The 8,938-nt window shown below is 46.3% G+C and overlaps 1 non-coding gene across 1 annotated transcript; it reads left to right on the top strand.

The window, feature by feature from the left end:
• The first annotated feature begins 1,678 nt into the window (after positions 1-1,678).
• trnak-cuu (transfer RNA lysine (anticodon CUU)) lies at positions 1,679-1,751 on the top strand. The gene has a single exon. It is a non-coding gene; the product is annotated as a tRNA-Lys (tRNA).
• Positions 1,752-8,938: the final 7,187 nt, after the last annotated feature.

Below are 8,938 nucleotides of genomic sequence, written 5' to 3' on the forward strand. Positions count from 1 at the left end.
TGACATTTGTGAGGGTTGGGGCTGCCTGGTGCCAATTCTCTCGAGGCGATTTCCAGGCTTCTCTTGCCCCTCTAGGTCCTGGTTGCCCTGCGCTACCAGTGGGTGACCGGTAGGGTGTGGAGTGGGGTGGGGTGAGGTGGGGGCTGGAGAGCTTTCTCTGACGCCCGGAACTTTTTAAATTTTAATTCTCTCTATTGAGATCCCTTTTCGAAATGTTGGTAAGATTCACGGTATGTTTGCCAAGGCCCTCAATCTAATTGACACCCCATAGTTGTCGCTCCGATTCAAGGGCAGGCCCCGGTTGCCAAGGAGACTGTCACCCCTCCGCATGTTCACAAACCCGATATGCGCCTGTACGGGTTAAAAACGAAAAAAAGAGTCCTTTGTCCAAACGGGGGCAGAGGTTCGACCAGCCCCCGCATGCCCGTTCCTTCACAGGCCCCTCGCTGATCTGTTCTGAGTCATCTTCCGTGTCCTGCTTGGCCAATTTGACTTCTGCTTCGAGCTCCTTGGGATCCTCGTGGTGCAGGTCGATGAGGAGGATGTAGATTAGGCGACCGGCGACGCCTCCGATCATGGGGGCGACGATGGGAATACACCACCATCCGTGACCAGCCGTGAAAACCTCGGAGCCCCAGCCAGCCACAAAGGTGAACATCCGCGGGCCACAATCTCTGGCTGGATCCATGGTGCAGCCAGTGTTGGAACCGATGGCAATTCCAATGATCAGCACTGCCACCGAGATAATGGGCGGCTGTAAGAATGCCGGCACAGCGGCCTTTTTGGCGTTCGATAAATTCGATAAATGTTCATACCGTTAACTTACAACCAACCGAAATTCCGATTCATTCTCGAGTCAGCAGTTTCTCGGGGGAGTTGAACACACATTTCGAATCACAGTCGCTGCGAGCAGGATTCGAATCTGCGCGGGAAAACCCTATTTAATTTGAAGTCCAACCACTCGGCCATCACTGCTGCGTCATTCAACATCAATTTGGTCGATAGAAAGATTCTAAAACCAGCCTGGAATCACTCCAGGAAGTTATTCCATTCAAACGATCAACGGGGCCCCGGGGTTTATATGAGGAGGGGTTGAATCTTCGTGGAAAATGACCATTGGATTTGGAGAGAAGCCTTGAGAGACTCGAAAACTTCAGCTCCCTAAACGCACAATTCCACTGATTAAATAGTTTGTGGAACAACATCAGTTACATTGGAAATATATTAGAAATTCCAATGGAACAGGACCACACTTCACAGTCTGGAAGAAAATTAAAATGATGGAATCGAGAAATAACAGCACAGAAGGAGACCTATGCAGGCCGAACGGTCAGCTGATGACCTGATGACGCAACTAACATGATCACGTGTCTGGATTCCGGCTGTTCTCCCCGGATCGCGGTCAGAGCACAAGCCAGGAGCAGCTGCTCAATTATTAAATCAGTTATTTTTTATTCCAACTCCTTGGTCGCCAGTCATTGAGAGAGCAGCATTTCTACATGGTGTCAAGAGTGGGCAGTATGGCAGACGGACTCCACCGCATCAACATCCTTGGATCATAGAATCGTAGAATGTCCAGCGCAGAAGGCCATTCGGCCCAACGAGTCATCAGTGACCCTCCGAATGAGCACTGCAGCTACTCTCCTCAAGCAGAGGTTTAAGAGATAGTGCAGTACCAGCCTGGCTAGCTCAGTCGGTAGAGCATGGGACTCTTAATCCCAGCGTCGTGGGTTCGAGCCCCACGTTGGGCGTGTCTATATTATTATCTGAAAATATTGATGCTGACTGAACTGTTTTCACAACAGGAACACAAGGTTATGTCGTTGGACTGGGAATTTAGAGGTCTGAACTAATCCTTGGTGACAAGATTTAATAAATCTGGAATTGAAATTTCGTCTTGTGAATGGCGCAGAAAGGTTCTGCTTCAGACGGATCATGTTTCCACAACAGGGAATGATTTGACACAACCACAGTGAAGATCTGTCCCCGGTAGACTCGCGGTTCCACGACAGAGAGAGAACAGTTGCATATCAGAGAGCACGGGATATACATTTACAAACAGGGCCTACTCCACCTCGGCACCTTTTCTGTGTCATTGTGTGTGGCCTGATAGTCTCTTACTGCTTTTCTGTGTGTCCGTTACAGCAGTGCTGACGTAACGTATTAATCTCACTTTTCCCAAACAGTAATTGTGATTGATAGATACAGACAGATTTCCACACTGACATTCAGTACCAATGTCTGATAGAAACTGAATCCCACCCTCACATACAGTACCAGACATTGACTCATAATGAAGGAATCCTGCTCTCACAACCTGTTCCAGAGACTGAGGTGCAGAGTGTTCCCTCCACTCGTGAACACTACCTGTGATTTACAGATACAGAACAAATCTCAGTCAGGTGAGTAGCAGAGTTTGATGGGTACGTCATGTATTCCGCAATCACCTTCTCTGCGCCAGATAATCAGATGCAGTCGACACGCGGTGTCTGTGTTGTTTTAACAAGAGTTTTACACAAGAACCGGAACTCATTTACACAATATCAGGGGGAGCAGAAGTAGGCCATTCAGCCCATCGAATATGCTCCGTATTGCAATGAGATCATGCTTGATCTGATATATAACGTGTATTGACCTCATTCGGTGGCACCTTGTCACAGTGGCTACCTCACAGCGCCTGCGATCCGGGTTCAATTCCAGCCTTTGGTCACTGACTGTGTGGATTTCCTCCGGGTGCTGCGATTTCCTCGCACAGTCCAAATGTGTGCGGGTTAGGTGGAGTGTCCATGCTAAATTGCCCCTTAGTGTTCAAAAAGTTGGATGGTGTTACAGGGATGTGGTGGGGACATAGGGGCTCTTTCAGAGGGTCGGTGCCGTGTCGATGGGCCGAATGGCCTCCTTTTACATTTTAATGATTACATGATAATCCTCATGTCCACTTTCCCGGCTTTTTATCTCTAGATTTCATGATGAACCTTTAAAACCAACATTCCAACCAAACATCAGGTACCAGTAACTCCTCAATGGTCGTTAATTTCCCGGCTGTCAATCATTTGGTCAGCCTGAGGAAGTCACATCCTGGAAATGTCATACATTGATCCAGTTCTAAAGTAAATTAAGTCGCTCTAGTCCCTGATGACCATAGGCTGCGTTCCCCTTTGAGGGTGAGATCTGACTGATGGTGAATTAACCTGAGGATCACCACACCTTTGGCGAGGGGCAAGGCTGTGAAGGCGGGGTTTTCCTGATTCAGAGCTATTGTAACCGTGTGATCAGAAACTAATTAACCTGGTTCTCACTCTGTTAATATTGTCTCACGCTGAGGCAAACGTCACCGATTGGATAGTCGAGTGATCGTTCTTCAGTCTTGTCATGGACGGACCCGCTGAATCTTGAGGCACTTTCTGAAAAGTTTACCTTTCTACCAGGAATAGTCTCATCCCAACACAATAATTTATCATTAATCTGCTCCAAGTATACTTTCACGACTCGCTGAAAGAATATAATCTCTATTTCCTGGGGCATGAAACCAGGCAGGAGTAGATACCTGTAACTCAATGTTCAGAAAATGTCCATCGTGAAGTGTGTGTTCCGATGATCGACGGATTCCTCGGTGAAGCCGGGAGCGTTTGTGTTTGCTGTCAAATGCTGGTTGATTCGAGTCTTTCAGCGGGGGGCCTTTCACACTGTGTGGAAATATCTTGGAAATAATATTGAAGTGTTTCCCATCAGTACATTCACAAAAGTCCCTGAATGTGATGGGAATTCATTTTACTGACAAAATCTGCATTTCCAACATTGAACATCGGGCTGAAGGCAAAGAGGCGGATATTTTCCATCAATTCATGGATGCAAAACGAATTAAGACTTTTTGACATATGCACTTGTGGGTTGAGGTGGCCGAGTGGTTAAGGCGATGGACTGCTAATCCATTGTGCTTTCTACGCATGCGTTCGAATTCCAGCTTCGTCGGTTTTTCATCCGCTATTTGCTCGCAAGTGGGACTAATTTTTCCAAGATTTATCTGCAGTAACTGATGTGACAATCCAGTCCAAGTTGTCAGGCCAGATTGCAGCGAGTTGTGTTGGAAAAGCGAGAATTCGAAATTCAGTCTTGTTCTGATTGAGATGAATTGATCGGGTAGTGAGAGAGGAACCACTTTGATTTGATTTATTGTCCCATGAAAAGTATTTTTCTGCTACCAAGGGAACATACACATTACATAGATAGTAGACAGAAAAAGTATAATCGACAGAGTACATTGACAAATCGTACATGGACAAACAGTGATTGGTTGCAGTGCGGAACAAGGGGCCAAACAAAGCAAACCCATGAGCAAGAGCAGCATAGGGCGTCGTGAATAGTGTTCTTACAGGGAACAGATCAGTATGAGGGAGAGTTGTTGAGGAGTCTAGTAGCTGTGGGGAAGAAGCTGTTCCTATGTCTGGATGTGCGGGTCTTCAGACTTCTGTACCTTCTGCCTGATGGAATAATCAGTAAAAAGGTAAAACCTGGGTGGGAGGGTCTCTGATAATGTTGTCTGCTGTCCTGCGGCAGCGGGAGTTGTAGACAGAATCACTGTGCGGGTGGCAAGCTTGTGTGATACGTTGGGCTGATGTCACCACACTGCAGTTTCTTGCGACCTTGGGCCGAGCAGTTGCGATCCCAAGCTGTGATGCAGCCCGATAGGATGCTCTCTGTGGTACATCTGTAGACGTTTGTGAGAGTTGATGCAGACATGACGAATTTCCTCTCCTTCCGCAGGAGGTAGAGACGATGTTGGGTTTCTAGACTGTTGCATCAACATGAGTGGACCAGGACAGACTGTTGGTGATGGTGACCCCCAGAAATGTAATGCTATCCACCATCTCCACTTCGCAGCCATTGATGCAGATGGGTGTGTGTGTTGTGCAACGCTTCCTGGCGTCGATGATCAGTTCATTGATCTTTCCGACATTTTGAGACAGGCTGTTTTAGGTACACTATGCAACCAAGTGATTTATCTACCTTCTGTATCTGATTTGTCATTGCTTGCGATCTGACCCACCACAGTCGTATCATCCACAAACTTATAGATTGAGTTGGAGCTAAATCCTGCCACACAGGATATGCCTCCATATTCAGCGGGTCCGGCCATGACAAGACTGAAGAATGATCACTTGTCTATCCAATCAGTGAGGTTTGCCTCACTGTGAGACACGATTAGCAGAGAGAACACCAGATAAATTAAATTCAGATCAGACGGTTATACGAGAACTGAATCATGAAAAGCCCGCCTTCTCACAATTCCCGTTCCAGCCTCCCGGCGCCAGAATGTGGTGACTCGGGCTTTTCACAGTAACTTCATTGAAGCCAACTGGTGACAATAACAGATTATTATTATTATTGCTCCTCGCCTGAGGTATGGTGATCCTCAGGCCAATCATCACCACCAGTCAGATCTCACCCTCAAAGGGGAAAGCAGCCTATGGTTATCAGGGACTAGAGCGAATAAATTTACTTTAGAACTGGATCAATGTGTGATATTTCCAGGCTGTGACGTCACTCAGACTGACCAAATGATTGACAGCCGGAAAATGAACGACCATTGAGGAGTTACTGGTACCTGAGGCTTGGTTGGAATGTTGGTTTTAAAGGTTCATCGTGAAATCCAAAGATAAAAACCAGGGAAAGTGGACATGAGGGTTCTCATGAAATCATTAAAATCTGAAAGGAGGCCATTGTGCCCATCGACTCGGCACCGACCCTCTGACAGAGACCCTATGTCCCCATCACATCCATGTAACACCACCCAACCTTCTGAACACCAAGGGGCAATTTAGCATGTACACTCCACCTAACCAGCACACATTTGGACTGTGCGAGGAAATCGCAGCACCCGGAGGAATCCCACACAGGCACGGAGAGAAAGTGCAAACTCCACACAGTCAGTGATCAAAGGCTGGAATTGAACCCGGATCGCTGGAGCTGTGAGGTAGCCACTGTGACAACGTGCCACCGTATGATATTATAACACGCCATATCATATCAGATCAATCATGATCTCATTGCAATACGGAGCATATTCGATGGGCTGAATGGCCTACTTCTGCTCCTACGTCTTGTACCATGACATTGTGCAATATTCTGCTATTTGTCTCTAAAACCCTTGTTAAAACAACGTTTAGCGAGTTGGTCACACCACAGGTGAAAGGTACTGAAGGAGATAGAAAATGGGTGACCAAAAGACCAAGCAAAAGTAGGAAGGCAGTGCAGGTGTCCCCTGCGGTCATCTCCCTGCAAAACAGATATACCGCTTTGGATACTGTTGAGGGAGATGGCTCACCAGGGGAAGGCAGCGGCAGCCAGGTTCATGGCACCGTGGCTGTCTCAGCTGCGCAGCCGGGCAGGAAGAAGAATGGCAGGGCTATCGTGATCGGGGACTCAATCGTAAGGGGAATAGACAGGCGGTTCTGCGGACACAATCGAGACTCCAGGATGGTATGTTGCCTCCCTGGTGCAAGGGCAAAGGATGTCTCGGAGTGCCTGCAGGACATCCTGGAGGGGGAGGGGGGCGGGTGAACAGCCAGCAGTCGTGGTGCACATAGGCACCAATGATATAGGTAAAAAACGGAACGAGGTCCTACAAGCTGAATTCAGGGAGTTAGAAAGTAAACTAAAAAGTACGACCTCAAAGGTAGTAATCTCAGGATTGCTACCAGTGCCACGAGCTAGTCAGAGTAGCAATGTGAGGATAGATAGGATGAATGCGTGGCTCGAGAGATGGTGCAAGAGAGAATGTACGGCCACACTTGGAATACTGTGTGCAGTTCTGGTCACCCTATTATAGAAAGGATATTATTAAACTAGAAAGAGTGCAGAAAAGATTTACTCGGATGTTAACGGGACTTGATGGTTCGAGTTATAAGGAAAGGCTGGATAGACTGGGACTTTTTTCCCTGGAGCGTAGGAGGCTTAGGGGTGATCTTTTAGAGGTCTATAAAATAATGAGGGGCATAGATAAGGTAGATAGTCAACATCTTTTCTCAAAGGTAGGGGAGTCTAAAACTAGAGGGCATAGGTTTAAGGTGAGAGGGGAGAGATTCAGAAGGGCCAAGGGGGGCAATTTCTTCACTCAGAGGGTAGTGAGTGTCTGGAATGTGCTGCCAGAGGTAGTAGTAGAGGCGGGTACAATTGTGTCTTTCAAAAAGCATTTAGATAGTTACATGGGTAAGATGGGTATAGAGGGTTATGGGCCAAGTGCGGGCAACTGGGACTAGCTTAATGGTAAAAACTGGGCGGTTGAGCCGAAGGGCCTGTTTCCATGCTGTAAACTTCTATGATTCTATTCTATGATTCAAATTCCTGGGGTATGGTGGGGCAGGCAATAAACAAAGAAATAACTGATGCATGTAGAAAAGGTACAGCAGTTATCATGGGGGATTTTAATCTACATGTCGATTGGTTTAACTAGGTCGGTCAAGGCAGCCTTGAGGAGGAGTTTATAGAATGTATCCGCGGCAGTTTCCTAGAACAGTATGTAATGGAACCTACTAGGGAACAAGCGGTCCTAGATCTGGTCCTGTGTAATGAGACAGGATTTATTCAGGATCTTAGTTCGGGATCATCGCGGAAGGAGCGATCACAATATGGTGGAATTTAAAATACAGATGGAGGGTGAGAAAGTAAAATCAAACATTAGTGTTCTGTGCTTATAGAAAGGAGGTTACAGTGGGATGAGAGAAGAACTAGCTAAGTTCTTCAAATACTTTATGGTAAAACAGTTGAGGAACAGTGGACAACCCTGCAAGCGATTTTTCACAGTGCTCGGCAAAGGTATAGACCAACAAAAAGGAAGGACGGTAGAAAGAGGGAAAATCGACCGTGGATATCTCAGGAAATAAGGGAGAGTATCAAATTGAAGGTAAAAGCATACAGAGTAGCAAAGATTAGTGGGAGACTAGAGGACTGGGAAATCTTTAGGGGGCTACTAAAGCTACCAAAAAAGCGATAAGGAACAGTAAGATAGATTATGAGAGTAAACTTGCTCAGAATATAAAAACAGACATTAAAAGTTTCTACAAATATATAAAACAAAAAAGAGTGACTAAGGTAAATATTGGTCCTTTCGAGGATGAGAAGGGAGATTTAATAATGGGAGATGAGGAAATGTCTGAGGAACTGAACAGATTTTTTTGGGTCGGTCTTCACAGTCGAAGACCCAAATAACATGCCAGTAACTGATGGAAATTAGGCTATGACAGGTAAGGACCTTGAGAGGATTGTTATCACCAAGAAGGTAGCGATGGGCAAGCTAATGGGGCTAAAGGTGACAAGTCTCCTGGCCCTGATGGAGTGCTAAAAGTAATGGCTAGGGAAATTGCAAATGCACTAGTGTTAATTTACTAAAATTCACTAGACTCTGGGGTGGTCCCGGCGTATTGGAGATTAGCAAACGTGACACCACTGTTTTAAAAAGGAGGTAGGCAGAAAACGGGTAATTATAGGATAGTGAGCTTAACTTTGGGAGTATGGAAGATGCTGGAATCTATCATCAAGGAAGAAATAGCGAGGCACCTGGATGGAATTGTCCCATTGGGCAGACGCAGCATGGCTTCATAAAGGGCAGGTCGTGCCTAACTAATTGAGTGGAATTTTCTCAGGACATTACCAGTGCGGTAGATAATGGGGAGCCAATGGATGTGGTATATCTGGATTTCTAGAAAGCCTTTGACAAGGTGCCACACAAAAGGTTGTTGTATAAGATAAAGATGCATGGCATTAAGGGGAAAGTAGTAGCATGGATAGAGGATTGGTTAATTAATAGAAAACAAAGAGTGGGGATTGATGGGAGTTTCTCTGGTTGGCAATCAGTAGCTAGTGGTGTCCCTCAGGGATCAGTGTTGGGCCCACAATTGTTCACAATTTACATGGATGATTTAGAGTTGGGGACCAAGGG

The sequence above is a fragment of the Scyliorhinus torazame genome, chromosome 24 (assembly GCF_047496885.1).
Source record: "Scyliorhinus torazame isolate Kashiwa2021f chromosome 24, sScyTor2.1, whole genome shotgun sequence".
NCBI classification, from domain to species: Eukaryota; Metazoa; Chordata; class Chondrichthyes; order Carcharhiniformes; family Scyliorhinidae; genus Scyliorhinus; species Scyliorhinus torazame.